Source organism: Ambystoma mexicanum, chromosome 1p (assembly GCF_040938575.1).
Source record: "Ambystoma mexicanum isolate Mex_15411 chromosome 1p, UKY_AmexF1_1, whole genome shotgun sequence".
NCBI classification, from domain to species: Eukaryota; Metazoa; Chordata; class Amphibia; order Caudata; family Ambystomatidae; genus Ambystoma; species Ambystoma mexicanum.
The window spans coordinates 810,072,118-810,099,150 of record NC_090921.1 but is presented as its reverse complement, the minus strand read 5'-3'; positions in this window follow the sequence as shown (position 1 = coordinate 810,099,150).

Below are 27,033 nucleotides of genomic sequence, written 5' to 3'. Positions count from 1 at the left end.
TTTTTCCCCATAGGGGCCGGGGTACGGAATGCCGGGGAACATGCACCGACCCGAGATGAGTGGTGAAATCCTTGTAGAAATCAGGTAAGTCTTTAATGAGCGTTTTTCGGTAATGCCTTTTCATTCGCTCATTAACGCTGATGTCTCTTTTTCCCCTTAGGGGCTGGGGTCCGGAAATGCCAGGATGCGGCACAGACCCGAAATGGAGAGGGAATGAATCAACAGGTAAGTCTTAACATGGAGATTTAGCTTTCCTTATTCCCTTCTCTCTCTCACCTTTTGTTCTGGTCTTTTTCTCCCTAGGCGCTGGGGCGTGACTGCGAATCCGGATGATCGCTGCTGAACATGGAGGCGCCCTGTAAAGGTGAGTGGAATGCGGCGCTGCAGCAATCGACGCGATGAGCTTTTAAATAAAAGTCTTCCTTTTCAGGATTGTCAGCGAGATGTCTCCGGATGCGGTTTTAGCAGGTAAGGACTTTTCCTTCTTCTGTTCTCTTCTTCTCTTCCTTTGCAGGTGATCCAGGATGCTGGCAGGCGTGGCAGAAGTCGGGATGCCGGAGCAGACACGGTGAGCGTCCAGCTGCTAGATGCAGAACAACGCGAAGCACGTGTGGCTGTTCGGGTGGGGTTTAAATAGCCTTGGAAGAAGTTCCAGGTATGTATCCTTCCTCCAATCAGGTATGTATCCTTCCCCGACCACGCCCGGATGGTAAATTAGTCCCACAGGTAAAGTAGTTCCTTTCAGGCCTCAAGGAGGCCGGGACCCTGCAGCATGGTCTGCATCAGGTAAGTGCACCCAAGCACTCCCATAATGAGCCTGGCGCCTATGGCACCAGGACTGATGTCTTTTATGAGCCTGGCGCCATAGGCGCCAGGACACTGTCCAAAAGGCCCCTATATGGGGTTGCTGGGTCCTTCCTTGGAGACTGGATGTCCGCTTTCGGGGACGCAGGGCTTGAACCGGCTCCCCGGGAGCGGGCATCATGACACTCGGCCCGTACCGGGTGGCATGGGCCATGTACATATAGTGAAAGTCCGAAGCAAAGCAAGTGCCTGAAACCAGGCATGAGGGACCATAACGCCGAGTACGGTCCGAGCTGCAGGACATCAAGCCTCCACAACACCCCTCAGGGCCTGATTGAGCATGTGATGATTGTGTTATGAATGTGCCCTATTCCATCATTCCTTGTGTAAAAACTCCACGGCCAGGCACCACCGTATTAGCTAAATGGGCCTGGCCGTACACATTCTGCACTACAGTGCACCTTCAGGATTATGTCAGTTGAATATAACGTGCGCAATGCAGAAATCTCACCAGCATGAACGTCAATCAACTACATATTAGTCAGTCAACAAAAAAGCTGCAGAAGACACATGTGTAAATGAACACTTTCACACACACACATAAGTGAGTAGTCGCAATGTTGCACTACACAACCTTGAATCTGCTTGCATATGTACATATGAAAGCATTTAAAAACACCCATTTCCCCATACACCTGTGATGTGAACATGTACAGCATCCACTACAGCAAAGCAAGCAGCTACAAAGCTGCTTGCTTTGATGTATGTGGAAGTGTACACATACACACGTGAAGGCAGCTCCACAGTCATTACAACCCGATTGGCAGGCTACATTCAATCTGCGCCCTATGCCAGTTGGTGTAGGCCGCAGATTTACCAATAAACTTTGCTAAACAACCACTAGGGAGTTCCATTACTGAGTACATGTGTCACAAGATGCACCTGTGCCTGTGGCATTCATGACAGAGAAGGGATTAAAATCTGACCATACATGCCAGGTCACTTTGACATTGCATCAGTGAGTAGGCATGTAGAATGGTGTAACACGGCTCAGAAGTGGGTTGATGCAGTTCAGAACATGTGTATGTTACCCACTATCTACATGAACTAGTACATTACGATGTCTATCAATAAACGTGAAGGCAGTGTAAGGGCAAGTTCAGGCATCATGTGCAATGTGCATGCAATGGGTTGCATGGCTACAAGCAAACCCCCCGCCCCCCCTAAGTAAAAATGCAGGGAGGCATTGCATGGCAGCGAAAGGGTGACCAGAGACCTGTGTATTGACAGACAGTGTGGACTAGCGTCAATTGCATCATCTGAGTCAACTGACAACACAACAGATGATAAGCAGGACACATGATGAACCCTCAGTAGTACACCCATGTGTGCAGAAGCCACTACCCCAGTTTAACAGTGCCAGGGGGCCTGAAACAGGGGGAGGCCTGTGCCCCACACAGACTGTGACACCCTAAACATGTGTGTGATGCCGGACTGAGCCAGAGTGGGCATGGAATGGATGATCAAATGGCATGAAATGTAGCTCATCCTGGACACTTACTACAATGATCATCCAGTCAAGGACACATAGGGGCATGCATGGAATGCACATGGAGCATGAATGAGCACGCATTTCCCTGCGGAGCATCTGCCATCTGCACAGTCCAAGTGAGACACCCTGCATCAAGGACAAATGATGTACCCCACTGTATGTGTCTGGCAGGTTGGCTGGGGGAAGTGTGCATGTACACAGGAGCCTTGAAAAGGCCGTTGCAGTACTCCAACATGATACAAACCAGTGCCATGATGAAATTGGGGTGCAGGGGGGAGGGGCAAGGGAGCATGCCTACGTGGCGTACCCACATGCAAGCAGAACACACATGCACGTCAGTCATGCTATGACATAGTCCCAGTGCTGAGAGGAAAGACACCTCAGGCTACATGCAAAAGGGCCAGTGAGCTGGAACATGAACCGGAGGGGCAGCCGGGTGAGTAGCATGTGAGTAGGGTGCAATTGTGGTGATGAGGACAGTCCCCGTCTGCTCTACATGTCCAGCATGCTGCACTGCAGGCACGCATCAGTGAAGCATTGCATGACTCGCACATGAGAACCATGAACACATGACATGTAGTAGCAGTCAAGCACAAGACATCACACAAGCAAAACACACATGGTCTGGACAAACACGCGACAACACTCACTGGACGGGGCATCTAAGTCCTGCATCTCTCCCACTCCTTCGACCAATCCTGCCGGTATGAACCCCGCAACGACTGACTTGTGCGAAGTGAGGCCATCCTCCTGAGCTGGTGACCCACTGCCAGTCAACCCAGTCACGGCATAATTGGAGGCACGCTTCACCTTAGCACTGCGTCGGAGGTCATCCCAACGCTTTTTGCACTCTTGAGCTGTGCGCACCTCATGTCCGAATGCACTCACACAATCTGCAACTTGCTTCCAGTAGGACATACGATGGGCAGCCGTAGTGTGACAATTCGGCCCCACTAGCATATCACAGTTGTGGTCCCGCACGTAGTCCACAAGGAAGTCCAGTTCCTGCTTGCAGAAAGGCTTTTTCCTCGATGTGCCGGAGGCCGGAGCTGTGTCTGGGGTCCCAGCCTCTACTGCAGGTGCAACCTTCCTCCTCTTGGACTGTGGTCCGGACCCTGACTGACAAATGCCGCCCTGATCAGTATGGGCAATGGCGCTGGTGGATTGAATCAAGGGAGTGTCAGGTGGAACAATGATGGAAGCCCTGACTTGCGTCGGTGGCTGCTGGGTGCCCCTGTCTTGACCCTGTGCAGCAACATCTTCTGTGCTAAGGTCACTGACTGAGACTGTCCTGGATGATAGACTCACAGGCGTGGTGGTGTCGGATGCATCTGCCCATGCACTTGCCGACACCCCGCTGCTCGGGGAAGCAGATGACAATACTGCCCCAGGGACATGTGCCTCGGTCAGGGCAGCCATGCGTGCACTTACCATGTGCCTCCTGAATTCCTGGAAATCATCCAGGGACTCTTCCTGTGCCAACGCAGCATGCGCTGGCCCACCCTGAGCCTGGGTGGTGGTGTCTACAGCTGGACCTGCAGCTACCACTACCCTTGGGCCTGTGGCAGTCGATGAAACGGACTGCCGGGTCACATGGGCGCCAGTGCCAGATGCAAGAGCTGCATCCCCCGTTACCACAGGGGGTGGTGGCATGACTGCACCTACATGTGGCACAACATCATGCCAAACTGGCGCACCCCTGCCTCTTCCCCCTCTGTGGCCACCCTGGACACCCTGGAGTCCCCCTACTCCCTGGTCATCCCGGCCACGTCCCTGACCACGCCCGCCGGGTGGAGTATGCCCAGCTGAGGCGCCCCTCACCTTTCGTGGCCTCCCAGCCATGGCACAGATGGAGTAGTGCCGGCACAGACGAAGTAGTGCCAATGGGAGGTGTACACAACAATTGTCCTGGGCAATTGGGGTGAAGGGGGTGGGATACAAGATGTTAACAGCACCCCTGTGTACCTGCAAGGCTGTATATGACCCCAGTGATAAAGCGACGGGTCACGCAATGCTCAGGCACCCTAAAACTGCAGTAAAACCATGCACGCAACCCCGGTAGCCCACCTGTGTGGAATTAACCTCGCGCAGTACGCGGTGGCACCCAGGGACATGAAAAACACGTATGCGTGGGACACGCAGGCTACTATGACCTCGAAAACAGGTACGCGATACACAGGGGCACCCGCAGTGGGAAAAATAGCGTGCGCGACTCACCGGCAGACTAGTGTGAAAATGACAAACACACGTAGCCAATACCCCAACCAAAAGAAGAGATACGTCCTTGATCCGCTGTGAAGTTGTGATGGTGCGCGAAACAACACGAAGTAGCAACACACACGTCGGTCTCCACGAAAGACACGTACAGTGAACTGCTAGCCCCGCTCACCTTTAACCCGTGCTGAGGGAAACGCCTGCGTGCGTCACTTCACTTACGCGCTTAGGCCCTTTCCTCGAATTACATGCATTTGGCCTCATTACAACCCTGGCGTTAAGGGGTTAACAGTGCCGTAAAAGGCTGTGGCGCCGTTAAACCCTTAATGCCAGATTCACACTTTAACGTCTGCTTTTTGCAGACGTTAAAGTACAACCCGCTAAGGGACCTTGGTGCTAATTACGGCACCGTAATTTACGGTGCCGTAATTAGCGCCTTCCCCATTCCCATTGAGCCCTATGGGCCAAAAATGGGAATGGGGAAGGGGCCATGGTGAATGGGGATTTACCGCCCCGCCAACCTTGGAATGGGGCGGTAAATCCGCCATCCACCATGGCGGAATCCGGCATGGACCATGGTGCTAATAGCACCATGGTCCAACGCCAGGGTTGTAATGAGGCCCACTGACACGCGGACGTGTTGTTTTTTCACGTGCTGATTCACTATGCACCTGTCATGAGGGAAATGCCTGCGCGCGTTACGTCACAGATGTGCTTACGCGCCAAGGGCCTTTCCTCGAATACACGCTGACATGCTATTTTTTCACGTGCCAATTCACTCCGTATCAATCTGGCCATGCGACAACACACAGAAGACCACACTGCTGCCCAGAAGGCCATTTTCCTGCCCCCCAGAGCCCCGAGCCCGCTCCTACCTGCCATCTGCTGCTGCCTGCCTGCCTGCTGGCCACGTGCCCTGCTATTTGGTGCCTGCACGTCAGCCATCTGCAGGGGTCCAGTTGCTGTGACCACCCCTGCTGGATCAGAAGACTCCCGATTGAAGTTCCATCGCTCCACAGCCCAGCACCAGGACCCAGTTGCCCACCCACACCTGCCTCTGGGGTTGCCATGTCGGGGGAAACACCATCGGAGACCACTGGCAACCCCCAGCCAGAGAGTCAGAGGGCTACCAGCTTCAGTGCCGCAGAAGTTGGTATCCTGGTGGAGCAAGTCCTGGTGCATTATGATGCCCTCTTTGGAAGTTCATGCGCCGACAATGTAGGTCGGAAGAGGATCTGGAAGGACATCGTGGCTGCCATCAACATGGAGGGGGTGGCAGCCCGCGACATGGCACATGTCCGGAAGCGCTGGGAGGACTTCAGGAACAGGACCCTCAGCAAGGCCTGGCGCCTCTTGAAGGCAAAGCATGCAGAGGGATGCCGGGTCCACCTTACCAACATCCAGATGAGGGTCCTGGAACGCATACACCCAGCGCTCCACCTCCAGGTCCTTCAGATGCCGACCTGTCCGGAGTCGAACGGTAAGGGTCCATGCGTACTGATTGGATGCAGTGCATTTTGAGGTGTGCCAGGAGTGTGCAGGTTGGACATATGTCTTGAAAGGGCCATGTATGGATGTGTATGTACAGGGACATGAGCCTCCCGCATGTGAGTCCAGTCATGTGTGAGTCACATCAATGGTTTATGTGTTCAAATGCATGATGGCCAAATGCATGTGTGGGTCCACACATGTTTACATTTCTGTGTATGTACTATGGCATGGTTGGGGTGTGACACATGGATACTGGTTCCACCTTCTTGTACGTGCACAGTGTACATGTGTGTGTGTGTGCATTTGACATGTGTGCCACTGTGATAACCATGGATACATGTGACACCGACATGTAGGAGGCTGATTGGCAGATGTGACATAGTTGCCGATGATTTCACTGTGACAGGTGGTGGAGATGTACAGATGCATGTATGTCTGGTGCCGTGTGTGCATGTGTTCGGCACTCCCCGTGTTGCATGTGACATCATGCTGACCTTTGGATGCTCATGCTGTTGTATGTGTATGGATGGTGCTGCCTGCTGCATCATTCCTGTTAATTTGCGCATGTGTGTGGGTTCAAATGATATGCGTGCTGCGGAGTGTGATGCCATCTGTAAAGTTTAAGACTGCCACTCATGTGCAACTGTCATGTGTGTATCAGACCATTGTACAGTGCCCTGATGATGTGTTCTGTCTCTCCCTGTCTGCAGCGTCAACTGATGAAGAGGTCGGAGACTGTGCTGTGGAGCACAGCGGCAGGGATCCCACCACCAGCCGGAGACGCAAGGCGCAGCTCCCCTCCTAGGTTGTCATCTCTTCAGGGAGTGAGGAGTCTGGTGCCGTGCCGGCGGCCGCAGCTGCTGAGGGTAAGTCCAAGAGGCGGAGGTCGGAGGTGGACTCCTCGGCAGCAGAAGGGGCAGCTGAGACCCCACAGCGGCCTGTGGAGGAAGATGGCACGGAGTCATCCAGGTTGTTGGGGGGTTTGGTTGAGGAGGAGGCCGTGGAAGGCTGGAGGGGGGATTCCACTGGTGCTAGTGGTGCAGTCCAGGGGCAGGGACAGTAGGCAGCACAGGCGGCTGCAGAGGTGCCTGTGTGTAAAGCTGTCCCCAATCATGTGACTGCATCATCCGGCACCAGCAGGGATGCCTTCGTCCAGACCCGTTTTCAGGGAGGGGGTGCGCGAACAACAACTGACCTTCCTCTCCCTGCGGACGTGGCAATCCGGGTCCGTGTTGAGCCTGTGCTGGCTGGGGTGGTGTTGCGACAACGTGGCATTTGGGAAGACGTGCAGGGTTCCCATGTGGACAATGCATGTTTTTTCGGATGCCTCATTGACCGCGTCAAACTACTAGGACGGGTCACCAGTGCTGGGTTCCTCCGTGTGCTGGACCTTCTACCGACCCCCTCCTCAACTGAACCCCCTATGCGCCATTGAGGCGGGCTGAGTCCCTCGAGGCAACTCGCAGAGAGTTGGAGGAGGACATGGCTGCATCCCATCTGAGACTTCAGGGCCAGGGAAGAGGCCCCCCTCCAGTACGTTGAAGAGGAGGTTGATGATGCCCTGGCCCGGGACATCAACAAGTGAGCCGTTGGAGTTGCCCGCCACCTTTGTAAATAGTTCTGTAGGTGTAAGTTTCCTTTCTATTTTTTTTTCCTTTGGAGCGCATGGACTGTGCCCCACCTTTTTGTATATAGTTATTAATTAGGTAGGATTTAGGTTAGGTTTCCTTTGGATTGTTGGGCTCATGGACCCTTGGATGTTCATTTGTAAATAGTTTTGGACTTGGATTTCATTTTCTTGGACCCATGGTGGAATATTTTGCTTTTTTTAAACTCTGATTCTTGTTTGATGGATGGACCCATTGGAGCCATTTTACTTTGGATTTTATTGGTTGCAGCATGAATCTTTTTTTCTTTTTTGGACTTCCGGATTTGGAATATTTTTGTTGTTGTTTTGTGTGTTTGTTTTATTCATTTGGTTTGTTCTTCAATACACTTTTTTTCTATACTTTACTTGTGTGGTCTTCTCTCATTTGTTTTGTGCATGTCACAATGTGGTTTTTCACAGTCATGTGTCGTCATTGTGTGGGTCTGAGGGACATGTATTCATGGGCATGCTGGTTATTTATTTTCTATCATGACATTGGGAATTCAATGTGGAGTGGATGGAATGCTTGGTTGGGTGTTTGGACTGGGGTGGCTTGGGGTGGGATTTGGGTGGCCATAAGGGCCATGGCTCTGGAGTGTGATGACGTGTCGGGTGGGGGGACATGAGTTGGGGCATGCTGGCAGGTGCCCGTCAATGGTGGGTGGGTGGGGGGTCATGTGTCGGGGCCTGCTGGCAGGTGCCCGTCAATGGTGGGTGGGTGGGGACATGAGTCGGGTCAATGGTGGTTGAGTGGGCTGGTGGGGGACATGAGTCGGGGCCTGCTGGCAGGTGCCCGTCAACGGTGGGTGGGCAGGGGACATAAGTCGGGGCCTGCTGCCAGGTGGCCGTCAATGGTGGGTGGGTGGGTGGGTGTTTTCATGAGACGGGGCCTGCTGGCAGGTGCCCATCAATGGTGGGTGGGTGTGTGCTTGGGGGACATAAGTCAGGGCCTGCTGGCAGGTGCCCGTCATTGGTCAGTGGGTGCGTGAGTGGGGGACATGAGTCGGGGCCTGCTGGCAGGTTCCCGTCAATGGTGGATGGGTGGGTGGGTGGGGGACATGAGTCGGGGCCTGCTGGCAGGTGCCCGTCAATGGTGGGTGGGTGTGTGCTTGGGGGACATGAATCTGGGCCTGCTGGCAGGTGCCCGTCAATGGTGGGTGGGGGACATGAGTCAGGGCCTGCTGGCAGGTGCCCGTCAATGGGTGGGGGACATGAGTGGGTGCCTGCTGGCAGGTGCCTGTCAATGGTGGTTTGGGGGTCGGGGGGACATGAGTCGGGGCCTGCTGGCAGGTGCCCGTCAACGGTGGGTGTGCAGGGGACATGAGTCGGGGCCTGCTGCCAGGTGGCCGTCAATGGTGGGTGGGTGGGGGTACATGAGTCGGGGCCTGCTGGCAGGTGCCCGTCAATGGTGGGTGGGTGTGTGCTTGGGGGACATAAGTCAGGGCCTGCTGGCAGGTGCCCGTCAATGGTGAGTGGGTGCATGGGTGGGGGACATGAGTCGGGGCCTGCTGGCAGGTTCCTGTCAATGGTGGATGGGTGGGTGGGTGGGGGACATGAGTCGGGGCCTGCTGGCAGGTACCCATTAGTGGCGGGTGGGTGGGGGACATGAGTCGGGGCCTGCTGGCAGGTGCCTGTCAATGGTGGTTGGGTGGGCAAGGGACATGAGTCGGGGCCTGCTGGCAGGTGCCTGTCAATGTTGGGTGGCTGGGTGGGGGAAATGAGTCTGGGCCTGCTGCCAGGTGCCTGTCAATGGTTCGGGGGACATGAGTCGGGGTCTGCTGGCAGGTGCCCGTCAATGGTGGGTGGGTGGGTGAAACGAGTCGGGGCCTGCTGCCAGGTGGCCGTCAATGGGTGGGGGACATGAGTCGGGGCCTGCTGGCAGGTGCCCGTCAATGGTGGGTGGGTGGGGGACATGAGTCTGGGACAGCTGGCAGGTGCCCGTCAATGGTGGGTGGGTGGCTTGGGGGACATGAGTCGGGGCCTGCAGCCAGGTGGCCATCAATGGTGGGTGGGTGGGGGACATGAGTCGGGGCCTGCTGGCAGGAGCCCGTCAATGGTGGGTGGGTGGGGGGACATGAGTCGGGGCCTGCTGGCAGGAGCCCGTCAATGGTGGGTGGGTGGGGGACATGAGTCGGGGCCTGCTGCCAGGTGGCCGTCAATGGTGGGTGGGGGACATGAGTCAGGGCCTGCTGGCAGGTGCCTATCAATGATGGGTAGGTGGGGACATGAGTCGGTGCCTGCTGGCAGGTGCCCGTCAATGGTGGGTGGGTTGGTGGGTGCGGGACACGAGTCGGTGCCTACTGGCTGGTGCCCGTCAATACGGGACATGAGTTGGGACCTGCTGGCAGGTGCCCGTCAATGGTGGGTGGGTGGGGGACATGAGTCGGGGCCTGCTGCCAGGTGGCCGTCAATGGTTGGACATGAGTCGGGCCTGCTGGCAGGTGCCCGTCAATGGTGGGTGGGTGGGGGACATGAATCGGGGCCTGCTGCCAGGTGGCCGTCAATGGTGGGTGGGTGATTGGGGGACATGAGTCGGGGCCTGCTGGCAGGTGCCCGTCAATGGTTGGAGGACATGAGTCGGGGCCTGCTGGCAGGTGCCCGTCAATGGTGGGTGGGTGGGGGACATGAGTCGGGGCCTACTGCCAGGTGTCTGTCAATGGTGGGTGGGTGGGGGACATGAGTCGGGGCCTGCTGGCAGGTGCACGTCAATCGTGGGTGGGTGATTGGGGATATGTGTCAGGGCCTTCTGGCAGGTGCCCATTAATGGCGGGTGGGTGGGGGACATGAGTCGGGGCCTGCTGACAGGTGCCTGTCAATGGTGGTTGGGTGGGCAAGGGACATGAGTCGGGGCCTGCTGGCAGGTGCCTGTCAATGTTGGGTGGCTGGGTGGGGGAAATGAGTCGGGGCCTGCTGCCAGGTGCCCGTCAATGGTTCGGGGGACATGAGTCGGGGCCTGCTGGCAGGTGCCCGTCAATGGTGGGTGGGTGGGGGAAACTAGTCGGGGCCTGCTGCCAGGTGGCCGTCAATGGGTGGGGGACATGAGTCGGGGCCTGCTGGCAGGTGCCCGTCAATGGTGGGTGGGTGGGGGACATGAGTCTGGGCCTGCTGGCAGGTGCCCCGTCAATGGTGGGTGGGTGGCTTGGGGGACATGAGTCGGGGACTGCTGCCAGGTGGCCATCAATGGTGGGTGGGTGGGGGGACATGAGTCGGGGCCTGCTGACAGGAGGCCGTCAATGATGGGTGGGTGGGGGACATGAGTCGGGGCCTGCTGCCAGGTGTCCATCAATGGTGGGTGGGGGACATGAGTCAGGGCCTGCTGGCAGGTGCCCATCAACATCAATGGTGGGTGGGTGGGGGACATGAGTCGGTGCCTGCTGGCAGGTGCCCGTCAATGGTGGGTGGGTTGGTGGGTGCGGGACATGAGTTGGGGCCTTCTGGCTGGTGCCCGTCAATGGTGGGTGGGTGGGGGACATGAGTTGGGGCCTGCTGGCAGGTGCCCGTCAATGGTGGGTGGGTGGGGGACATGAGTCGGGGCATGCTGCCAGGTGGCCGTCAATGGTTGGACATGAGTCGGGGCCTGCTGGCAGGTGCCCGTCAATGGTGGGTGGGTGGGGGACATGAGTCGGGGCCTGCTGGCAGGTGGCCGTCAATGGTGGGTGGGCGATTGGGGGACATGAGTCGGGCCTGCTGGCAGGTGCCCGTCAATGGTTGGAGGACATGAGTCGGGGCCTGCTGGTAGGTGCCCGTCAATGATGGGTGGGTGGGGGGACATGAGTCGGGGCCTGCTGGCGGGTGGCCGTCAATGGTGGGTGGGAGGGTAGGGGACATGTGTCAGGGCCTTCTGGCAGGTGCCCATTAATGGCGGGTGGGTGAGGGACATGAGTCAGGGCCTGCTGGCAGGTGCCCGTCTTGGGTGGGGGACATGAGTCAGGGTCTGCTAGCAGGTGCCCGTCAATGGTGGGTGGGTGAGGGACATGAATCGGGGCCTGCTGGCAGGTGCCCGTCTTGGTTGGGGGACATGAGTAGGGGCTGCTGGCAGGTGCCCCTCAATGGTGGGTTGGGGGGACATGAGTCGGGGCCTGCTGCCAGGTGGCCGTCAATGGTGGGTGGGTGGGGGGACATGAGTCGGGGCCTGCTGGCAGGTGCCCGTCAATGGTGGGTGGGTGGCGGACATGAGTCGGGGCCTGCTGCCAGGTGGCCGTCAATGGTTGGACGTGAGTCGGGGCCTGCTGGCAGGTGCCCGTCAATGGTGGGTGGGTGGGGGACATGAGTCGGGGCCAGCTGGCAGGTGGCCGTCAATGGTGGGTGGGTGATTGGGGGACATGAGTCGGGCCTGCTGGCAGGTGCCCGTCAATGGTTGGAGGACATGAGTCGGGGCCTGCTGGCAGGTGGCCGTCAATGGTGAGTGGGTGATTGGGGGACATGAGTCGGCACTGCTGGCAGGTGCCCGTCAATGGTTGGAGGACATGAGTCGGGGCCAGCTGGCAGGTACCCGTCAATGGTGGGTGGGTGGGTTGGGGGACATGAGTCGGGGCCTGCTGCCAGGTGCCGTCAATGGTGGGTGGGTGGGGGGACATGAGTCGGGGCCTGCTGGCTAGAGCCGTCAATGGTGGGTGGGGGGACATGAGTCGGGGCCTGCTAGCAGGAGCCCGTCAATGGTGGGTGGGTGGGGGACATGAGTCGGGGCCTGCTGCCAGGTGGCCGTCAATGGTGGGTGGGGGACATGAGTCAGGGCCTGCTGGCAGGTGCCTATCAATGATGGGTGGGTGGGGGACATGAGTCGGTGCCTGCTGGCAGGTGCCCGTCAATGGTGGGTGGGTTGGTGGGTGTGGGACACGAGTCGGTGCCTACTGGCTTGTCCCCGTCAATACGGGACATGAGTTGGGACCTGCTGGCAGGTGCCCATCAATGGTGGGTGGGTGGGGGACATGAGTCGGGGCCTGCTGCCAGGTGGCCGTCAATGGTTGGACATGAGTCGGGCCTGCTGGCAGGTGCCCGTCAATGGTGGGTGGGTGGGGGACATGAGTCGGGGCCTGCTGCCAGGTGGCCGTCAATGGTGGGTGGGTGATTGGGGGACATGAGTCGGGGCCTGCTGGCAGGTGCCCGTCAATGGTTGGAGGACATGAGTCGGGGCCTGCTGGCAGGTGCCCGTCAATGGTGGGTGGGTGCGGGACATGAATCGGGGCCTGCTGGCAGGTGCCCGTCTTGGTTGGGGGACATGAGTCGGGGCTGCTGGCAGGTGCCCCTCAATGGTGGGTTGGGGGGACATGAGTAGGGGCCTGCTGCCAGGTGGCCGTCAATGGTGGGTGGGTGGGGGGACATGAGTCGGGGCCTGCTGGCAGGTGCCCGTCAATGGTGGGTGGGTGGCGGACATGAGTCGGGGCCTGCTGCCAGGTGGCCGTCAATGGTTGGGCGTGAGTCGGGGCCTGCTGGCAGGTGCCCGTCAATGGTGGGTGGGTGGGGGACATGAGTCGGGGCCTGCTGGCAGGTGGCCGTCAATGGTGGGTGGGTGATTGGGGGACATGAGTCGGGCCTGCTGGCAGGTGCCCGTCAATGGTTGGAGGACATGAGTCGGGGCCTGCTGGCAGGTGGCCGTCAATGGTGAGTGGGTGATTGGGGGACATGAGTCGGGCCTGCTGGCAGGTGCCCGTCAATGGTTGGAGGACATGAGTCGGGGCCAGCTGGCAGGTACCCGTCAATGGTGGGTGGGTGGGTTGGGGACATGAGTCGGGGCCTGCTGCCAGGCGGCCGTCAATGGTGGGTGGGTGGGGGGACATGAGTCGGGGCCTGCTGGCAGGAGCCCGTCAATGGTGGGTGGGTGGGGGACATGAGTCGGGGCCTGCTGCCAGGTGGCCGTCAATGGTGGGTGGGGGACATGAGTCAGGGCCTGCTGGAAGGTGCCTATCAATGATGGGTGGGTGGGGGACATGAGTTGGTGCCTGCTGGCAGGTGCTCGTCAATGGTGGGTGGGTTGGTGGGTGTGGGACACGAGTCGGTGCCTACTGGCTGGTGCCCATCAATACGGGACATGAGTTGGGACCTGCTGGCAGGTGCCCGTCAATGGTGGGTGGGTGGGGGACATGAGTCGGGGCCTGCTGCCAGGTGGCCGTCAATGGTTGGACATGAGTCGGGCCTGCTGGCGGGTGCCCGTCAATGGTGGGTGGGTGGGGGACATGAGTCGGGGCCTGCTGCCAGGTGGCCGTCAATGGTGGGTGGGTGATTGGGGGACATGAGTCGGGGCCTGCTGGCAGGTGCCCGTCAATGGTTGGAGGACATGAGTCGGGGCCTGCTGGCAGGCGCCCGTCAATGGTGGGTGGGTGGGGGGACATGAGTCGGGGCCTGCTGGCAGGTGCCCGTCAATGGTGGGTCGGTCGGGGACATGAGTCAGGGCCTGCTGCCGGGTGGCCATCAATGGTGGGTGGGTGAATGGGGTACATGTGTCAGGGCCTCTGGCAGGTGCCCATTAATGGCGGGTGGGTGGGGGACATGAGTCGGGGCCTGCTGGCAGGTGCCTGTCAATGGTGGTTGGGTGGGCAAGGGACATGAGTCGGGGCCTGCTGGCAGGTGCCTGTCAATGTTGGGTGGCTGGGTGGGGGAAATGATTTGGGGCCTGCTGCCAGGTGCCCGTCAATGGTTCGGGGGACATGAGTCGGGGCCTGCTGGCAGGTGCCCCTCAATCGTGGGTTGGGGGGACATGAGTCGGGGCCTGCTGCCAGGTGGCCGTCAATGGTGGGTGGGTGGGGGGACATGAGTCGGGGCCTGCTGGAAGGTGCCCGTCAATGGTGGGTGGGTGGCGGACATGAGTCGGGGCCTGCTGCCAGGTGGCCGTCAATGGTTGCACGTGAGTCGGGGCCTGCTGGCAGGTGCCCGTCAATGGTGGGTGGGTGGGGGACATGAGTCGGGGCCTGCTGGCAGGTGGCCGTCAATGGTGGGTGGGTGATTGGGGGACATGAGTCGGGCCTGCTGGCAGGTGCCCATCAATGGTTGGAGGACATGAGTCGGGGCCTGCTGGCAGGTGGACGTCAATGGTGGGTGGGTGATTGGGGGACATGAGTCGGGCCTGCTGGCAGGTGCCCATCAATGGTTGGAGGACATGAGTCCGGGCCAGCTGGCAGGTACCCGTCAATGGTGGGCGGGTGGGTTGGGGGACATGAGTCGGGGCCTGCTGCCAGGCGGCCGTCAATGGTGGGTGGGTGGGGGGACATGAGACGGGGCATGCTGGCAGGAGCCCGTCAATGATGGGTGGGTGGGGGACATGAGTCGGGGCCTGCTGCCAGGTGACCGTCAATGGTGGGTGGGGGACATGAGTTAGGGCCTGCTGGCAGGTGCCTATCAATGATGGGTGGGTGGGGGACATGAGTCGGTGCCTGCTGGCAGGTGCCCGTCAATGGTGGGTGGGTTGGTGGGTGCGGGACACGAGTCGGTGCCTACTGGCTGGTGCCCGTCAATACGGGACATGAGTTGGGACCTGCTGGCAGGTGCCCGTCAATGGTGGGTGGGTGGGGGACATGAGTCGGGGCCTGCTGCCAGGTGGCCGTCAATGGTTGGACATGAGTCGGGCCTGCTGGCAGGTGCCCGTCAATGGTTGGAGGACATGAGTCGGGGCCAGCTGGCAGGTACCCATCAATGGTGGGTTGGTGGGTTGGGGGACATGAATCGGGGCCTGCTGCCAGGCGGCCTTCAAAGGTGGGTGGGTGGGGGGACATGAGTCGGGGCCTGCTGGCAGGAGCCCGTAAATGGTGGGTGGGTGGGGGACATGAGTCGAGGTCTGCTGCCAGGTGGCCGTCAATGGTGGGTGGGGGACATGAGTCAGGGTCTGCTGGCAGGTGCCTATCAATGATGGGTGGGTGGGGGACATGAGTCGGTGCCTGCTGGCAGGTGCCCGTCAATGGTGGGTGGGTTGGTGGTTGTGGGACACGAGTCGGTGCCTACTGGCTGGTGCCCGTCAATACGGGACATGAGTTGGGACCTGCTGGCAGGTGCCTGTCAATGGTGGGTGGGTGGGGGACATGAGTCGGGGCCTGCTGCCAGGTGGCCGTCAATGGTTGGACATGAGTCGGGCCTGCTGGCAGGTGCCCGTCAATGGTGGGTGGGTGGGGGACATGAGTCGGGGCCTGCTGCAAGGTGGCCGTCAATGGTGGGTGGGTGATTGGGGGACATGAGTCGGGGCCTGCTGGCAGGTGCCCGTCAATGGTTGGAGGACATGAGTCGGGGCCTGCTGGCAGGTGCCCGTCAATGGTGAGTGGGTGCGGGACATGAATCGGGGCCTGCTGGCAGGTGCCCGTCTTGGTTGGGGGACATGAGTCGGGGCTGCTGGCAGGTGCCCCTCAATGGTGGGTTGGGGGGACATGAGTAGGGGCCTGCTGCCAGGTGGCCGTCAATGGTGGGTGGGTGGGGGGACATGAGTCGGGGCCTGCTGGCAGGTGCCCGTCAATGGTGGGTGGGTGGCGGACATGAGTCGGGGCCTGCTGCCAGGTGGCCGTCAATGGTTGGACGTGAGTCGGGGCCTGCTGGCAGGTGCCCGTCAATGGTGGGTGGGTGGGGGACATGAGTCGGGGCCTGCTGGCAGGTGGCCGTCAATGGTGGGTGGGTGATTGGGGGACATGAGTCGGGCCTGCTGGCAGGTGCCCGTCAATGGTTGGAGGACATGAGTCGGGGCCTGCTGGCAGGTGGCCGTCAATGGTGAGTGGGTGATTGGAGGACATGAGTCGGGCCTGCTGGCAGGTGCCCGTCAATGGTTGGAGGACATGAGTCGGGGCCAGCTGGCAGGTACCCGTCAATGGTGGGTGGGTGGGTTGGGGACATGAGTCGGGGCCTGCTGCCAGGCGGCCGTCAATGGTGGGTGATTGGGGGACATGAGTCGGGGCCTGCTGGCAGGTGCCCGTCAATGGTTGGAGGACATGAGTCGGGGCCTGCTGGCAGGTGCCCGTCAATGGTGAGTGGGTGCGGGACATGAATCGGGGCCTGCTGGCAGGTGCCCGTCTTGGTTGGGGGACATGAGTCGGGGCTGCTGGCAGGTGCCCCTCAATGGTGGGTTGGGGGGACATGAGTAGGGGTCTGCTGCCAGGTGGCCGTCAATGGTGGGTGGGTGGGGGGACATGAGTCGGGGCCTGCTGGCAGGTGCCCGTCAATGGTGGGTGGGTGGCGGACATGAGTCGGGGCCTGCTGCCAGGTGGCCGTCAATGGTTGGACGTGAGTCGGGGCCTGCTGGCAGGTGCCCGTCAATGGTGGGTGGGTGGGGGACATGAGTCGGGGCCTGCTGGCAGGTGGCCGTCAATGGTGGGTGGGTGATTGGGGGACATGAGTCGGGCCTGCTGGCAGGTGCCCGTCAATGGTTGGAGGACATGAGTCGGGGCCTGCTGGCAGGTGGCCGTCAATGGTGAGTGGGTGATTGGGGGACATGAGTCGGGCCTGCTGGCAGGTGCCCGTCAATGGTTGGAGGACATGAGTCGGGGCCAGCTGGCAGGTACCCGTCAATGGTGGGTGGGTGGGTTGGGGACATGAGTCGGGGCCTGCTGCCAGGCGGCCGTCAATGGTGGGTGGGTGGGGGGACATGAGTCGGGGCCTGCTGGCAGGAGCCCGTCAATGGTGGGTGGGTGGGGGACATGAGTCGGGGCCTGCTGCCAGGTGGCCGTCAATGGTGGGTGGGGGACATGAGTCAGGGCCTGCTGGAAGGTGCCTATCAATGATGGGTGGGTGGGGGACATGAGTTGGTGCCTGCTGGCAGGTGCTCGTCAATGGTCGGTGGGTTGGTGGGTGTGGGACACGAGTCGTGCCTACTGGCTGGTGCCCATCAATACGGGACATGAGTTGGGACCTGCTGGCAGGTGCCCGTCAATGGTGGGTGGGTGGGGGACATGAGTCGGGGCCTGCTGCCAGGTGGCCGTCAATGGTTGGACATGAGTCGGGCCTGCTGGCGGGTGCCCGTCAATGGTGGGTGGGTGGGGGACATGAGTCGGGGCCTGCTGCCAGGTGGCTGTCAATGGTGGGTGGGTGATTGGGGGACATGAGTCGGGGCCTGCTGGCAGGTGCCCGTCAATGGTTGGAGGACATGAGTCGGGGCCTGCTGGCAGGCGCCCGTCAATGGTGGGTGGGTGGGGGGACATGAGTCGGGGCCTGCTGGCAGGTGCCCGTCAATGGTGGGTCGGTCGGGGACATGAGTCAGGGCCTGCTGCCGGGTGGCCGTCAATGGTGGGTGGGTGAATGGGGTACATGTGTCAGGGCCTTCTGGCAGGTGCCCATTAATGGCGGGTGGGTGGGGGACATGAGTCGGGGCCTGCTGGCAGGTGCCTGTCAATGGTGGTTGGGTGGGCAAGGGACATGAGTCGGGGCCTGCTGGCAGGTGCCTGTCAATGTTGGGTGGCTGGGTGGGGGAAATGATTTGGGGCCTGCTGCCAGGTGCCCGTCAATGGTTCGGGGGACATGAGTCGGGGCCTGCTGGCAGGTGCCTGTCAATGGTGGGTGGGTGGGGGAAACGAGTCGGGGCTGCTGGCAGGTGCCCCTCAATCGTGGGTTGGGGGGACATGAGTCGGGGCCTGCTGCCAGGTGGCCGTCAATGGTGGGTGGGTGGGGGGACATGAGTCGGGGCCTGCTGGAAGGTGCCCGTCAATGGTGGGTGGGTGGCGGACATGAGTCGGGGCCTGCTGCCAGGTGGCCGTCAATGGTTGCACGTGAGTCGGGGCCTGCTGGCAGGTGCCCGTCAATGGTGGGTGGGTGGGGGACATGAGTCGGGGCCTGCTGGCAGGTGGCCGTCAATGGTGGGTGGGTGATTGGGGGACATGAGTCGGGCCTGCTGGCAGGTGCCCATCAATGGTTGGAGGACATGAGTCGGGGCCTGCTGGCAGGTGGACGTCAATGGTGGGTGGGTGATTGGGGGACATGAGTCGGGTCTGCTGGCAGGTGCCCATCAATGGTTGGAGGACATGAGTCCGGGCCAGCTGGCAGGTACCCGTCAATGGTGGGCGGGTGGGTTGGGGGACATGAGTCGGGGCCTGCTGCCAGGCGGCCGTCAATGGTGGGTGGGTGGGGGGACATGAGACGGGGCATGCTGGCAGGAGCCCGTCAATGGTGGGTGGGTGGGGGACATGAGTCGGGGCCTGCTGCCAGGTGACCGTCAATGGTGGGTGGGGGACATGAGTTAGGGCCTGCTGGCAGGTGCCTATCAATGATGGGTGGGTGGGGGACATGAGTCGGTGCCTGCTGGCAGGTGCCCGTCAATGGTGGGTGGGTTGGTGGGTGCGGGACACGAGTCGGTGCCTACTGGCTGGTGCCCGTCAATACGGGACATGAGTTGGGACCTGCTGGCAGGTGCCCGTCAATGGTGGGTGGGTGGGGGACATGAGTCGGGGCCTGCTGCCAGGTGGCCGTCAATGGTTGGACATGAGTCGGGCCTGCTGGCAGGTGCCCGTCAATGGTTGGAGGACATGAGTCGGGGCCAGCTGGCAGGTACCCATCAATGGTGGGTTGGTGGGTTGGGGGACATGAATCGGGGCCTGCTGCCAGGCGGCCTTCAAAGGTGGGTGGGTGGGGGGACATGAGTCGGGGCCTGCTGGCAGGAGCCCGTCAATGGTGGGTGGGTGGGGAACATGAGTCGAGGTCTGCTGCCAGGTGGCCGTCAATGGTGGGTGGGGGACATGAGTCAGGGTCTGCTGGCAGGTGCCTATCAATGATGGGTGGGTGGGGGACATGAGTCGGTGCCTGCTGGCAGGTGCCCGTCAATGGTGGGTGGGTTGGTGGGTGTGGGACACGAGTCGGTGCCTACTGGCTGGTGCCCGTCAATACGGGACATGAGTTGGGACCTGCTGGCAGGTGCCTGTCAATGGTGGGTGGGTGGGGGACATGAGTCGGGGCCTGCTGCCAGGTGGCCGTCAATGGTTGGACATGAGTCGGGCCTGCTGGCAGGTGCCCGTCAATGGTGGGTGGGTGGGGGACATGAGTCGGGGCCTGCTGCAAGGTGGCCATCAATGGTGGGTGGGTGATTGGGGGACATGAGTCGGGGCCTGCTGGCAGGTGCCCGTCAATGGTTGGAGGACATGAGTCGGGGCCTGCTGGCAGGCGCCCGTCAATGGTGGGTGGGTGGGGGGACATGAGTCGGGGCCTGCTGGCAGGTGCCCGTCAATGGTGGGTCGGTCGGGGACATGAGTCAGGGCCTGCTGCCGGGTGGCCGTCAATGGTGGGTGGGAGAATGGGGGACATGTGTCAGGGCCTTCTGGCAGGTGCCCATTAATGGCGGGTGGGTGGGGGACATGAGTCGGGGCCTGCTGGCAGGTGCCTGTCAATGGTGGTTGGGTGGGCAAGGGACATGAGTCGGGGCCTGCTGGCAGGTGCCTGTCAATGGTGGTTGGGTGGGCAAGGGACATGAGTCGGGGCCTGCTGGCAGGTGCCTGTCAATGTTGGGTGGCTGGGTGGGGGAAATGATTTGGGGCCTGCTGCCAGGTGCCCGTCAATGGTTCGGGGGACATGAGTCGGGGCCTGCTGGCAGGTGCCTGTCAATGGTGGGTGGGTGGGGGAAACGAGTCGGGGCTGCTGGCAGGTGCCCCTCAATCGTGGGTTGGGGGACATGAGTCGGGGCCTGCTGCCAGGTGGCCGTCAATGGTGGGTGGGTGGGGGGACATGAGTCGGGGCCTGCTGGAAGGTGCCCGTCAATGGTGGGTGGGTGACGGACATGAGTCGGGGCCTGCTGCCAGGTGGCCGTCAATGGTTGGACGTGAGTCGGGGCCTGCTGGCAGGTGCCCGTTCATGGTGGGTGGGTGGGGGACATGAGTCGGGGCCTGCTGGCAGGTGGCCGTCAATGGTGGGTGGGTGATTGGGGGACATGAGTCGGGCCTGCTGGCAGGTGCCCATCAATGGTTGGAGGACATGAGTCGGGCCTGCTGGTAGGTGGCCGTCAATGGTGGGTGGGTGATTGGGGGACATGAGTCGGGCCTGCTGGCAGGTGCCCGTCAATGGTTGGAGGACATGAGTCGGGGCCAGCTGGCAGGTACCCGTCAATGGTGGGTGGGTGGGTTGGGGGACATGAGTCGGGGCCTGCTGCCAGGCGGCCGTCAATGGTGGGTGGGAATGGTTACATGAGTCGGGGCATGCTGGCAGGAGCCCGTCAATGGTGGGTGGGTGGGGGACATGAGTCGGGGCCTGCTGCCAGGTGACCGTCAATGGTGGGTGGGGGACATGAGTTAGGGCCTGCTGGCAGGTGCCTATCAATGATGGGTAGGTGGGGGACATGAGTCGGTGCCTGCTGGCAGGTGCCCGTCAATGGTGGGTGGGTTGGTGGGTGCGGGACACGAGTCGGTGCCTACTGGCTGGTGCCCGTCAATACGGGACATGAGTTGGGACCTGCTGGCAGGTGCCCGTCAATGGTGGGTGGGTGTTAGACATGAGTCGGGGCCTGCTGCCAGGTGGCCAACAATGGTTGGACATGAGTCGGGCCTGCTGGCAGGTGCCCGTCAATGGTGGGTGGGTGGGGGACATGAGTCGGGGCCTGGGGCCAGGTGGCCGTCAATGGTAGGTGGGTGATTGGGGGACATGAGTCGGGGCCTGCTGGCAGGTGCCCGTCAATGGTTGGAGGACATGAGTCGGGGCCTGCTGGCAGGTGCCCGTCAATGGTGGGTGGGTGGGCGGACATGAGTCGGGGCCTGCTGGCAGGTGCCCATCAATGGTGGGTCGGTCGGGGACATGAGTCAGGACCTGCTGCCGGGTGGCCGTCAATGGTGGGTGGGTGATTGGGGAACATGTGTCAGGGCCTTCTGGCAGGTGCCCATTAATGGCGGGTGGATGGGGGACATGAGTCGGGACCTGCTGGCAGGTGCCTGTCAATGGTGGTTGGGTGGGCAAGGGACATGAGTTGGGGACTGCTGGCAGGTGCCTGTCAATGTTGGGTGGCTGGGTGGGGGAAATGAGTTGGGGACTGCTGCCAGGTGCCCGTCAATGGTTCGGGGGACATGAGTCGGGGCCTGCTGGCAGGTGCCCGTCAATGGTGGGTGGGTGGGGGAAACGAGTCGGGGCCTGCTGCCAGGTGGCCATCAATGGGTGGGGGACATGAGTCGGGGCCTGCTGGCAGGTGCCCGTCAATGGTGGGTGGGTGGGGGACATGAGTCTGGGCCTGCTGGCAGGTGCCCGTCAATGGTGGGTGGGTGGCTTGGGGGACATGAGTCGGGGACTGCTGCCAGGTGGCCATCAATGGTGGGTGGGTGGGGGGACATGAGTCAGGGCCTGCTGGCAGGAGCCCGTCAATGGTGGGTGGGTGGGAGACATGCGTCGGGGCCTGCTGCCAGGTGGCCATCAATGGTGGGGGGGACATGAGTCAGGGCCTGCTGGCAGGTGCCCATCAACATCAATGGTGGGTGGGTGGGGGACATGAGTCGGTGCCTGCTGGCAGGTGCCCATCAATGGTTGGTGGGTTGGTGGGTGCGGGACATGAGTCGGGGCCTTCTGGCTGGTGTCCGTCAATGGTGGGTGGGTGGGGGGACATGAGTTGGGGCCTGCTGGCAGGTGCCCGTCAATGGTGGGTGGGTGGGGGACATGAGTCGGGGCATGCTGCCAGATGGCCGTCAATGGTTGGACATGAGTCGGGGCCTGCTGGCAGGTGCCCATCAATGGTGGGTGGGGGACATGAGTCGGGACCTGCTGGCAGGTGGCCGTCAATGGTGGGTGGGCGATTGGGGGACATGAGTCGGGCCTGCTGGCAGGTGCCCGTCAATGGTTGGAGGACATGAGTCGGGGCCTGCTGGCAGGTGCCCGTCAATGGTGGGTGCGTGGGGGGACATGAGTCGGGGCCTGCTGGCGGGTGGCCGTCAATGGTGGGTGGGTGGCCAGGGGACATGTGTCAGGGCCTTCTGGCAGGTGCCCATTAATGGCGGGTGGGTGGGGGACATGAGTCAGGGCCTGCTGGCAGGTGCCCATCTTGGGTGGGGGACATGAGTCAGGGTCTGCTAGCAGGTGCCCGTCAATGGTGTGTGGGTGTGGGACATGAATCGGGGCCTGCTGGCAGGTGCCCGTCTTGGTTGGGGGACATGAGTCGGGGCCTGCTGCCAGCTGGCCGTCAATGGTGGGTGGGTGGGGGGACATGAGTCGGGTCCTGATGGCAGGTGCCCGTCAATGGTGGGTGGGTGGCGGACATGAGTCAGGGCCTGCTGCCAGGTGGCCGTCAATGGTAGGTGGGTGGGTGGAGCACATGAGTCGGGCCCTGCTGGCAGGTGCCCATCAATGGTGGGTGGGTGGGTGGGTGGGGGACATGAGTCAGGGCCTGCTGGCAGGTGCCCATCAATTGGTATATGGACATCTGTCGGGGCCTGCTGGCAGGTGCCCATCTATGGTGGGTGGGTGGGGGGACATGAGTCGGGGCATGCTGCCAGGTGCCCGTCCATGGTGGGTTGGTGGGGGACATGAGTCTGGGCCTGCTGCCAGGTGGCTGTGATCGGGGACATGAGTCGGGAACTTGCTGGCAGGTGCCCGTCAATGGTGGGTGAGTGGTTGACATGAGTCGGGCCTGCTGGCAGGTGCCCGTCAATGGTGGGTGGGGGACATGAGTCGGGGCCTGTTGCCAGGTGGCCGTCAATGGTTTGGACATGAGTCAGGGCCTGCTGGCAGGTGCCCATCAATGGTGGGTCGGGGACATGAATCGGGGCCTGCTGGCAGGTGCCCGTCAATGGTGGGTGGGTGGATGGGGGACTTGAGTCGGGGCCTGCTGGCAGGTACCCGTCAATGGGTGGGAGATATGAGTCGGTGCCTGCTGGCAGGTGCCCGTCAATGGTGGGTGGATGTGGGGTCATGAGTCGGGGCCTGCTGGCAGGTGCCCGTCAATGGTGGGTGTGCGGGGGACATGAGTCGGGGCCTGCTGCCAGGTGGCCGTCAATGATGGGTGGGTGGGGTAACATGAGTCGGGGCCTGCTGGCAGGTGCCCGTCAATGGTGGGTGGGTGTGTGCTTGGAGGACATGAATCTGGGCCTGCTGGCAGGTGCCCTTCAATGGTGGGTGGGTGCGTGGGTGGGGGACATGAGTCGGTGCCTGCTAGCAGGTGCCCGTCAATGGGTGGGGGACATGAGTCGGTGCCTGCTGGCAGGTGCCTGTCAATGGTGGGTTGTGGGTCGGGGGGACATGAGTCAGGGCCTGCTGCCAGGTGCCCGTCAATAGTGGGTTGGGGGTCATGAGTCGGGGCCTGCTGGCAGGTGCCCATCAATGGTAGGTGGGCAGGGGACATGAGTCGGGGCCTGCTGCCAGGTGGCCGTCAATGGTGGGAGGGTGGGGGGATTTTGAGTCGGGGCCTGCTGGCAGGTGCCCGTCAATGGTGGGTGGGTGTGTGCTTGGGGGACATGAATCTGGGCCTGCTAGCAGGTGCCCGTCAATGGGTGGGGGACATGAGTCGGTGCCTGCTGGCAGGTGCCTGTCAATGGTGGGTTGGGGGTCGGGGGGACATGAGTCGGGGCCTGCTGCCAGGTGCCCGTCAATGGTGGGTGGGGGGTCATGAGTCGGGGCCTGCTGGCAGGTGCCCGTCAATGGTGGGTGGGCAGGGGACATGAGTCGGGGCCTGCTGCCAGGTGGCCGTCAATGGTGGGTGGGTGGAGGGACATGAGTCGGGCCTGCTGGCAGGTGCCCGTCAATGGTGGGTGGGTGCGTGGGTTGGGGACATGAGTCGGGGCCTGCTGGCAGGTTCCCGTCAATGGTGGATGGGTGGGTGGGTGTCGAACATGAGTCGGGGCATGCTGGCAGGTGCCCGTCAATGGTGGGTGGGTGGGGGGACATGAGTCGGGGCCTGCTGGCAGGTGCCTGTCAATGGTGGGTGGGTGGGGGACATGAGTCGGGGCCTACTGCCAGGTGTCCGTCAATGGTGGGTGGGTGGGGGACATGAGTCGGGGCCTGCTGGCAGGTGCACGATAATGGTGGGTGGGTGGACTGGTGGGGGACATGTGTGGGAGCCTGCTGGCAGGTGCCCGCCAATGGTGGGTGGGTGTAATTGGGGGACATGAGTCAGGGTCTGCTGGCAGGTGCCTGTCAATGGTGGGTGGGGGACATGAATCGGGGCCTGCTGGCAGGTGGCCGTCTGGGGGACATTGGTCAGGGCCTGCTGGAAGGTGCTCGTCAATGGGTTGGGGACATGATTCGCTGCCTGCTGGCAGGTGCCCGTCAATGTTGGGTGGGTGGAGGGGCATGAGTCGGGGCCTGCTGGCAGGTGCCCGTCCATGGTGGGATGGTGGGGAACATGAGTCTGGGCCTGCTGGCAGGTACCCGTCAATGGGTGGGGGATATGAGTCGGTGCCTGCTGGCAGGTGCCCGTCAATGGTGGGTGGATGGGTGTCATGAGTTGGGGCCTGCTGGCAGGTGCCCGTCAATGGTGGGTGGGCGGGGGACATGAGTCGGGGCCTGCTGCCAGGTGGCCGTCAATGATGGGTGTGTGGGGGACATGAGTCGGGGCCTGCTAGCAGGTGCCCGTCAATGGGTGGGGGACATGAGTCGGTGTCTGCTGGCAGGTGCCTGTCAATGGTGGGTTGTGGGTCGGGGGACATGAGTCGGGGCCTGCTGCCAGGTGCCCGTCAATAGTGGGTTGGGGGTTATGAGTCGGGGCCTGCTGGCAGGTGCCCATCAATGGTAGGTGGGCAGGGGACATGAGTCGGGGCATGCTGCCAGGTGGCCGTCAATGGTGGGTGGTTGGGGGGATTTTGAGGCGGGGCCTGCTGGCAGGTGCCCGTCAATGGTGGGTGGGTGTGTGCTTGGGAGACATGAATCTGGGCCTGCTGGCAGGTGCCCTTCAATGGTGGGTGGGTGCGTGAGTGGGGGACATGAGTCGGGGCCTGCTAGCAGGTGCCCGTCAATGGGATGGGGGACATGAGTCGGTGCCTGCTGGCAGGTGCCTGTCAATGGTGGGTTGGGGGTCGGGGGGACATGAGTCGGGGCCTGCTGCCAGGTGCCCGTCAATGGTGGGTGGGGGTCATGAGTCGGGGCCTGCTGGCAGGTGCCCGTCAATGGTGGGTGGGCAGGGGACATGAGTCGGGGCCTGCTGCCAGGTGGCCGTCAATGGTGGGTGGGTGGGAGGACATGAGTCGGGCCTGCTGGCAGGTGCCCGTCAATGGTGGTTGGGTGTGTGCTTGGGGGACATAAGTCAGGGCCTGCTGGCAGGTGCCCGTCAATGGTGGGTGTGTGCGTGGGTTGGGGACATGAGTCGGGGCCTGCTGGCAGGTTCCCGTCAATGGTGGATGGGTGGGTGGGTGGCGGACATGAGTCGGGGCATGCTGGCAGGTGCCCGTCAATGGTGGGTGGGTGGGGGGACATGAGTCGGGGCCTGCTGGCAGGTGCCTGTCAATGGTGGGTGGGTGGGGGACATGAGTCGGGGCCTACTGCCAGGTGTCCGTCAATGGTGGGTGGGTGGGGGACATGAGTCGGGGCCTGCTGGCAGGTGCACGATAATGTTGGGTGGGTGCTCTGGTGGGGGACATGAGTCGGAGCCTGCTGGCAGGTGCCCGTCAATGGTGGGTGGGTGGGTGGGGGACATGAGTCGGGGTCTGCTGGCAGGTGCCTGTCAATGGTGGGTGGGGGACATGAATCGGGGCCTGCTGGCAGGTGGCCGTCTGGGGGACATTGGTCGGGGCCTGCTGGAAGGTGCTCGTCAATGGGTTGGGGACATGATTCGCTGCCTGCTGGCAGGTGCCCGTCAATGTTGGGTGGGTGGAGGGGCATGAGTCGGGGCCTGCTGGCAGGTGCCCGTCCATGGTGGGATGGTGGGGAACATGAGTCTGGGCCTGCTGCTAGGTGGCCGTCATGGGGGACATGAGTTGGGTCCTGCTGGCAGGTGCCCGTCAATGGTGGGTGGGTGGCATACATGAGTCAGGGCCTGCTGGCAGGTGCCCGTCAATGGTGGGTGGGTGTTGGACATGAGTCGGGGCCTGCTGCCAGGTGGCCATCAATGGTTTGGACATGAGTCGGGGCCTGCTGGCAGGTGCCCGTCATTGGTGGGTGGAGGACATGAATCGGGGCCTGCTGGCAGGTGGTCGTCAATGGTGGGTGGGTGGTCGGGGGACATGAGTCAGGGCTTGCTGGCAGGTGCCCGTCAATGGTTACATGAGTCGGGGCCTGCTGGCAGGTGCCCATCAATGGTGGGTGGGTGGGGGACATGAGTCGGGGCCTGCTGCCAGGTGGCCGTCAATGGTGGGTGGCTGTCTACCGGGGACATGGGTCGGGGCCTGCTGACAGGTGCCCGTCAATGGATGGTGGTTTGTCAATTTCGTGTGGGGGACATGAGTCGGGGCCTGCTGGCAGGTACCCGTCTTGGTTGGGGGACATGAGTCGGGGCTGCTGGCAGGTGCCCCTCAATGGTGGGTTGGGGGGACATGAGTCG